Raw genomic sequence first — 9,594 nt, 5'->3', positions numbered from 1 at the left:
TGTCCTGTCTGTTTCCTCGGAATGGATCTTGTCTAAGTTTTTGAAGACGGGCTTTTTTAAGCATGCTGGTTTTCATTGCGGAAAGTGCGCTTATAAAGCTATACAAAGTGTTATAATTGTCTGTACCTAATGTCCTTGTCATTTACCGTAACTTTTTGTATACTGTACCTGCTTTGGTGACCTGTTCTTTAAACTGTTCTTGCTCGTCATAACCCTTTATGGACTGAAGACATCTCTTCATACCTATAAGAGCACTTGGATGTGAAAATTGTTGCCAAGGAAACCTCAGTGTTGAAACAAAATTGGCAAACTTTCAACTTTTACCATTCTTTCTTTGTCTATTTTTTAGATCTGAAGAGATGTTTTCTTTTTGTGAAAAATATTCAGTCCAAAAGGTTTTAAATCTGTGTTATCTGTAGAATTCGATCAGAGGGTTAATATGGATGTATGAAATTGTGTATACCTCCATATGTAGCCCTGTGTTAGGAATATGATCAGTTATACATTAGAATGATCAAGATTTCTAGCCAGTGTCCAACTACCCTTTACCTTTTTACCCATGTTTCTCCCTACATTAACCAGTTCAGATTATAAACATAAGTCTGAACTGGTGACCCATTTAAATGAGGGACGAGCGAGGCAAAATGTCTCCAACATGGAAGTCTGGTAAACTCGATGGGTCATTTTCTGTGGTGGTGTTTTTTTATCGTTAGAAAAATGTTTATCCCGGTTTTCTGACGGCGTCCACTCCGGCGTCGCTATCGCATATGAGCTTATGCAATATTTCACTTCTTCACTTTCCTCATCACACATCTCAATTGTTTTATATAATTTTTAGCTCACCTCTTAGCAGAGGTGAGCTTATCCCATACCGTGGCGTCCGTCGTCCGTCGTCGTCGTCGTCGTCGTCGTCGTCGTCGTCGTCGTCGTCGTCGTCGTCGTCGTCGTCGTCGTCGTCCGTCGTCGTCGTCGTCCGTCGTCCGTTAGCAGGGCACGTTTCGTAACTGTTAGAGCTATTGAGTTGAAACTTGGTACACATGTACCCTTATGTAATGACACCTTGGAGACCAAGTTTCGGTCCGATTCGTTTCATGGTTTGGCCACCAGGGGGCCAAACGTTAAAAGTGAAAATATGCAATATCTCCCTTAATAGTAGTCGGGAAATTTTGAAAAAAATATGGTAGGTACTTCTAGCAAAGGTGCATCATATATCCTCCGGGTTTTTGATTTGACCTCCTTTTCAAGGTCACAGAGGTCAAATGGTGTAAATTGGCCGTTAGGATGTAACGATGGCACGTTTCTAAACTGCAATGACTATTGATACCAAATTTGGTACACATTTACCCCTTAGTCAGGTGATCTCAGGGACTGAAGTTTGGTCCAATATGATTCACCACTTGACCACCAGGGGGCAAAATCCAAAAACCTTAAAAATGTGATTATTCCTTAACTTCTTGCCCGATTGCCACCAATTTGATATCATGGGTACATCTAACCACCATACAGTATATGTCACACAGGTTTTTAATTTGACCTTCTTGTCAAGGTCACAGAGGTCAAATGGCATAAATTCGCCGTCAGGCCGTAACTATGGCATGTTTCTTAACTGCAATGACTATTGATCACAAATTAAGTACACATGTACCCCTTGGTCAGGTGATCTCAGGTACCGAAGTTTGGTGCGATCTGATTTGCCGTTTGGCCTCCAGGGAGGGGGCCAAATCCTAAATTCATCAAAATGCCATTATTCCTAGTAATGACTTGCCCGATTGGCACCAATTTTATATCATAGGTACATCTAATTCTAACAACCATTCAATGTGTCACTCGGGTTTTCTTTGATTTGACCTACTTTTCAAGGTCACAGAGGTCGAATGTACTGTAAATTGGCCATTTTGGGGAAATTGTAATTGCTTGGACCTACATCAAACCTAACACTACATGACACAATACCATGCTCTTTATCCATCTTTCCTCCACATGAGGTGAGCACAATGGCCCTGGCCATTTCATTTAAAGGAATTCTCAACACCTTCATCGTCATGCTTGCTCAAAATCATTTTTTATATCGCTAGTTTGTTACTCAGTGTTGTTGACTATTATTGTGATGGATAATCGAATTAAGTGATCTCTGTCGAGGTGACACCCTCGGCAAGTCGCCAGTGACATCTTCATTTGTTGCTACGCAATACCCAAAGGTGTAAAATGGTGTCCTTTCCGGAAATCGGTGCAAGAAAACCCAACGGTGGTCCTTAGTTACCGACCCCCCCCCCCTACGAATGTCTTGATTTCCCAATATTTGAGAATCACTCAAGTCTTCTGTCAATACGCCTGAAATCGTGTTCATGACTGATTGTATTTGTCAAAAGGCTTAGGCTGTTTTTTTCTAGGCCCGATCTTCTTTTTTATACTCGTCAGTTTCTGTATGTTTTCACCTTATGTTGTTCTGTTACTATCAATGATATACAGATCTTTCAATTTTTCAATTTTTGTAAACATGCCACCCACAAGATTCATAACTTCATATATAATGATAGATAACAATTTCATCATCTGATGTCATAAAATGTGAATAAATCTTATCTATTTTGATTCTCAAATTCCCATTTTATAGGCACCTGACATCTGGTGCATCATCAAGCTTATTCCACAACAATGGGTTCGCCATTTGGCGCAGAATCATAATAAAAAGGCGCAGTGACAATCCAGTGTGCGCCACGCGTGGCACCACAATTTGTATTCTAACTACGTTCTGTGACAGCGTCCAGACGATCTAGTCTACACAGATCGTCAATACTGAATTAAGAATCCGCGTGGATTTGCCCCCAGACTCTGCATCTGTGGATGTTTTGGTGTGCAGTCTGCTGAGTCACACCTATGTATAGATCTGACATCTGTGTCAATCCAACTTGGTCAAAATCACCTGTGTGTTGTCTGCATACAATCTACTTCAATGTACAGGTGCTTCGAGCAGATGAAAAGTGAAATGGACTCCCATTCTGTTCCACCTTGTTCTTGCTGCATTTACCTGTGCATTTCAAAGGCATATTGCACCCAACGCTTATTGTATATTGGCCGATTTTGGGTGAAATCAGGATATTTGATCAAATTCAGCTCAGTTATACCCAATAGATGTTTGCATTTGGTATAGAAGTCTGCTGTCTTTGCACATCGGAATTTTCAAGTTTACCTGGCATAGACTTGATTGGTGGCACAGCAGCCTCTCTTGTCGAAGTGTAATCCCATGAATCTACACAGACCCATTGTCTATCTGATGTGCGAGTTAATACGAGGGCGCATTGTGTCTGGCTCGTGATTACCACCCCGTGCAACTCTGATAATGTCCTTTGTTCGCGATATCTCGCAAATTGAGATTGAGAACAAAGAGATTGTTTCTACTCCTGGGCGGTTTGCATATCTGCTCAAAATTGTTCCATGCTTCGTAAATTTTTCGTTGATTATTGGTTCAAGCGTTAATCGCATGTTTGTTGCAGACAGGAAATGCTTCCTTATTGGCGGGTCATTGCTGCCGATCGTCATCGTCAATTGTCAACATTGACAAAGTGGAAAATCAGAAGATAAAGAATATCCTTGGTTGAAGATTATGGTAATCCGTAAGGGAATTTAAGAAACTTGATATGCTAAAACCACATGGATAATCTAGAAGGCATGAAATGAGCAAATTGGATAGTTATTGTTTATTCTGTGTTCTAGAAACTGTCATCTTGTGGGTTTATTGCTCTATAGCAATTATAGGTGATCATTCACTAAAAAAACCCGAAATGTCTTGAAAATCTGGATGACACATACCTATAGGTGTCAGTTTATAACCTGAGACAGTCCTGTACCTGAGAATTAGTCGCAGGAATCAATTGCATATCATTTCCGGTACTTGGATGAACATAAATTATTACTTCGTCATCTGTTCATGCATAAAGGCCCATCATCCAATCTTATCCCACAAAATCGTTTTTTAAATCTTTCAAAAAAATCCCGACAATGTCAATTAGTGTGTGCATTGGCGACTTCTTCCACCCACTCATACCACTCACGGGCTCACTGTCACCAACGACTGAGTCATACCTCTCGGGAAGTTTCGGCTTTGAAAATAACCGATGATTCACATATGCCAGCTTTGTTCTAATTGCGAATCTCTTATCTCTGAATACATTTCCATGATTTTGAATGTTCTGACAAACTTCTTCCCGCGATATTTTTTGTCTTTGTTCGATTTTGATTTAATTCATGTAACACAGGGGAAAAAATGTTCTGCTGTGACCACACGATGAAACAAAGTATCCTATTTTGGGTATCCCAGGATAAAGATAGATGATGAGGCACACTGGAGCTGGACTACTGCCAAACTTTGAGTTAGTCACATCGAGTTCCTCGGTTTCCATGGGTTTCTATGAGTTGCTACCATGAAATGATATGAATCCTTCCATGTGCTGTGTTGTCATTATCAGTCAGCTTTGATACACAACTCACGTGATAGCCTATTATTGGCTTAATTATGTGGTCCGATGTCTTCGGCTGTGATAGTGCTTTTCAAAGTCACTAGCCCGAAAAAACAAATTTTGATATGCCCTTGGCTATAATTCTCAACTTGAGTTTAAAAAAGAATTAAGAATGATATCCTTAACCATCATGTCAATCCAAAGTTAATCATCAAATCTAAAAATGTCAATCGTCCGAAAGCATTCTTTGACTGAATTGTCATCGAAATGAAATGCTTTCAGTAAAATTTGTTTCTTATTCTGCCATCGTTTTTGCCTTTCATCGATATCAAATCTATATTCAAGAGTAATTTTCTAAACCAAATCATTTCTATTCCAAAGTTCATCATTACACATGTAATTTCGTTTCTCTGAAAGTATTCTGACCCTGGTGCTGCGTCGTTGTATTGTTAATTGTACATCAAATATATGCTATCATCATCACATTCCATTGTTAATGACTTTAGCCGTCATCATCATGTGCTCCAATTAAATCATAATTTTGTGTCTATTAGTGTTATATAGAAAAAGATGGGCAATTAGATGGTTAATCAACACGCAATCACCACTTGTTATTCCCAGCTTTGTTGTATATAGGATACATCAATTCCTCTCCTAAAATGAGAAGACATTTTTTTTCGCAATTTGGTGTTGCCCAGCACCGAAATTCTGATTAGGCTAAGGTAGTTAAAGCTTCTTTTTCACAAGCTACAATTGTTAAGGAAAAAAACAGATTGGACTTAATTCATTCATTCTAATCTATGTGAATTTTGAAACAAATTAAAAAACATATTAGTGCCGTCATTTTCAGGCTTCACTCATCGTATTTTCCAGTCTTCATGTCTTAACTACATGTATCTTTTAATACTGATAGTAAAAGCATGCATGGTCATACAAATTTCGGGAATTTCCATCTATTTCTTTATGATATTTTTCAATATCATAAATGCACCTGAATGTGCTCAAATTTGATGTAGAGTCTGCTTCCAACCTATCGATAAGTGCTTTGCTTTTAATAATAATTTGATGTTGCCTGTCGTCTTCTGTCAAAAAGTGTCTGTCTCTAGTAATAAAGTATAGCCAATGCATAATTTTCTAGCAAAAACTAAAACAGAAATCATAATTCAATTGTACAAAATCCCGCCACTTTTATACCAATATTTTATTTTAGCAAAAAAAGACACTCCTTGCCATTTTGATACTAGCACAAGTATGCACTATTCAATTTCGTAGCGAATTTACTGCAAAAAACACACTTTTTCTGTCCTCATCTTGTTTAATCATGGTACTTCCCACTTCTGGTTGCTAGGAAGCACAGTCGTGTTTTTTCTTGTGGAATTCCAGAATCTTGCAAATTTCCTTCTGAAATTCTGTCAATTTAGCTGCCGAAATGAATATGTACCTATAGTATGTCGTCTTTGGAAAGATGACGTTATATTTTTGTCGGGAAGAAATATTTGTTCTTTCCATCAGTGTCGTAAATTTGAGATGAAACAGTGTAGGTACTTTGTTTCTCATCTTCGGAAACTTTTTTGACTCTGTGTGGTCTTATGTTTTTGTATAAAGGAAACCTTCCAATTTGTTACAGGAATTTTTTTTTCATGGCTTTCTTTTCTTTTCTCTGAATCACCTAGGTGTGTGATGCCTTCTTCATTGATTTTTTTATCATTTTTTCCTATTATAGTTTTCATGATTACATCATCAACTTTATAGCCTTTTTTCATTTCCATAGTGTGTCTGTTGTGAGTGGTAGGTGTTGTTTCTATTTCCAAACAAATCCATCGTTTTACCAGACTTCCATAGTATGTGTATCTCAGCCTAGTGTCCAGGTAATTATTAGCCCCTAACGTGTGTTACTATATGTATGTTATGACACTGGGGCGTGGTTGCTCATCACTTGGCTCCAGGAGATGCATTAAGTCTTTAATTAATCTAATCAATATGTCAATTAAGACATACGCCTCCGATCAAAGACGCCAATTTCTTCTTTGCTGTCGGCAGATACGGCATGTTCGTCAAGAAATCATGTGTTTATTTTTGATGGCATGTTATTTGTGTAGTTTGTAATATTTCTATGATTCTTGTTAATCAAATTTGGCTACCAATAGTGCCAGTATCATGCATTGCAGATAGATTGTAAACAAATTTCTGCAATCATCGGTAAAATTAACATCATATAATTCATTTTCGATCAGAAGATAAGGAATGAAATCAAGAAGATTTCAATGACGAAAATTGGGTATTTTTGTTCAAATTTTTTTATTTCAAGAGTTACAAATGTGTAAGTAATTCTGAAGTCATGGAAATGAAAATGAAGTGTGGCTTTTTGTGACTGTAAGTCGAATGTTTTCCGCTTGTTTGAAAGTAAGGATCTTGCACTTATTCGAGGTGGGCAGAATATTTTTGCTGCCTTTGGTTTGGAATGAGTATTCTTGGGTTGTAGAATGTAAACTCTTGGTGCGGAGGGGTCATCAATATGGTATTATGGGCATTTATACTTACACCAGCACAATGAGTTATTATGACACCTAGTTCCCTTGCACAACTCCCCATCGGACCAGAGGAATTGTACCCAGTAATATTCATTCCATAACTTATATCTAAGAGACTATCTGTGGGCAAATTGAATCAGGTTCCCTCGTCATTGATATGCTGAAATGCAATTGCAAAGATATTCGGTTATAACAAGCATGCAGCTGAAACATCTACTAACTGATACCACTGTGTGCAATTGTGTCTGGTTCAACATGTTACTGCACTGCAAGAAAAGCATGAATTTGTTGGATTGAAACTGCATCAATTCAGTTGTTCTCTGTCTTTTTCTTTAGCTATGCTGTGCGATCAAAATTGGTATCATAAAATGTCTCTAAAAGGACACAAATGACTACGAATTTGACATTTTTAACCCGAGCTGAATAATTTATTCGCGTGATGATTCAACCGTCTCTCCGCCAATAAGATGTCTGCCCACAGATGATCTCTTAATGGACCGCTGTCTTCACCTCGATGTGCGTAGTGGCCCTGTTGTTATAACCATGGTGGCTGATATTGTCAAACTCTTAACTGCCGTCATATTATCACCGAGAGAAGTCTTCTTCACCACATTATTTGAAGCAGAGGTGTATTTTTTCGGGCGAAATGTTCATGGGACCTTCAAACAAGCTACCCACATTTTGACTAGCAAATCAGATCATTTGCTGGTCAAAATGTGGGTAACTTGTATGAAGCTGGTATAAGGATTTGCTAAAACAAAAGAAAAAATCTTCTCCTAAAACCAGATAAAATTTGCTCAGTTTGATTGAGCTTAGAATTAAACCTTGTGAAAATTAAAACTTTGTAACGTCAATTCTTGGGGGCTGAGGTCACGTACTGCCTTGCTTACATTTTGTGTGAAGAACCCTGAGGAAGATGTCCATGTAATAGCTGTAGCTGATAGTTAATAGTCGATGTGATAGAACAATTGTATCTGCATCTTCCATGAATAATGATATGTACATGTTGGACCTGATCTCTTTTATCGGATCATTTTAAATTTTTTCAATGTTGAGTAATTTATATACGCATTCAATAATATGGAAACTAATAAGTCATTTTAACGTCTTTTCCACGAACCAACACAGTTTTGTTATAAGAGTGTAATTGGAATGTATTCAATAAATATTTTGTTTGCTTGTAATTCTGTGTTATATTGCTTTCTGGTCATTGCATTTATGGACACACCAGGTTAACATTGATTGTGCGGTCTTCAGATTTTGGTGATATCTGAGCTGAGGGTATTATACCGAAAGTTTGCCTCTTTTGGAGTCCCCGACACTTCTTGACAAACAAAGTGTTTAAGGGAGACAATAGGCAGGAGCCTCGCTTGTTCAGTTGTCATCCTGCCCAAAATACCTGAATACGTATTGAAGACGAGACGGGCTGATTGTAAAGAAGGAGGCTGATCCTAAATTGAGTCTCAGAGATTCACGTCCATATCGTTTGCTTGGTATTTCGCATCACCAGTCATATTCTTGTGATAGAACATGTGATGAATGCACGTGCGGAGATTATCGATTGTTCCCGCATTTTTCACCGCACTCTCGGAGCAGACGATAATTTCAATGGAAATGCATCTGCATAGAAAATGGCCAGGTAATCAGAGAAACTTGCGGGTGTCATATGAACTTTAAATCTAGATGTTTCATTTCGTTGTCGCACCCCCTCGGAAAGAGAGAAATTGAAACGAACAGGAAGACACAATGGATGTATTCAGCGTAATTCATTTGCCATACAATTTGCCTTATGGATTTGTTCGCACCAAATTTGGTGCACAAGAAAATTTGTGGGGTTGTCCCCTTTGGCAGAATTCCCTATTTTTATTATGGCGTCCAAACAAAGAGACCAATTTGAGTTGTTGGAGATCCGCACGCGTCTGATGCGGGTCGCATTTGCATGCGCCGCGCCAAAAATCGATATCAAATTGATCGGTCGTCTGTCAAAGCTTTGGTCGTCTGCTATTGTTCTGGTACGAGCAGACGCGTGTTTCAGTTTTCTCATCAGCAGCATGAGAGTGATGGCCTTGTGTGATGCTGGATGACAAAGGGCTTTGTCTGAAACCCGGCTGAATCCGGTGTTTATATCAGAAATCTAATCACCACATTCTCCGTCTTAAATGGTTGTCTTGTCCTTCTCTCGGTTGTGCATTGTATTCTCAATTGTCTCTGTCTTCCACTATTTCGATTTTGAAGACAGTGTAAAAGGAAAGCGTAGAAAACTTAGAAAAAAATCTATCACCAGCAAACTAGATCAGACACCCAGGCCCTGGTGATGTCAGGTCAATGTTATATCCAATCCGCGTTAGCCACTGTCACAACCAAGCTGATGACAGTAGCTGTTACAATTCTGATTTTACGACGGCAAAAATCCAAGATCTTTTTCTTTAGGCCCTTGTGCCTGCGGTATAGAAGAGACGGCCAAGTATGTTGTACCTGTCTTCACAAGCATGGTGAGATGATAGTTCAGCCTTAAGCAGTAGGCCCTGGTGTGCATGTCATCTAGAGCACAGCGAGATGTAAGGTCATTCCAAAACAGCAGGGGCCCAGGTACTGCTGTTGGAGAG

Source organism: Lineus longissimus, chromosome 9 (genome assembly GCF_910592395.1).
Source record: "Lineus longissimus chromosome 9, tnLinLong1.2, whole genome shotgun sequence".
Classification (NCBI taxonomy): Eukaryota; Metazoa; Nemertea; class Pilidiophora; order Heteronemertea; family Lineidae; genus Lineus; species Lineus longissimus.
This window is presented reverse-complemented; position numbering follows the sequence as displayed.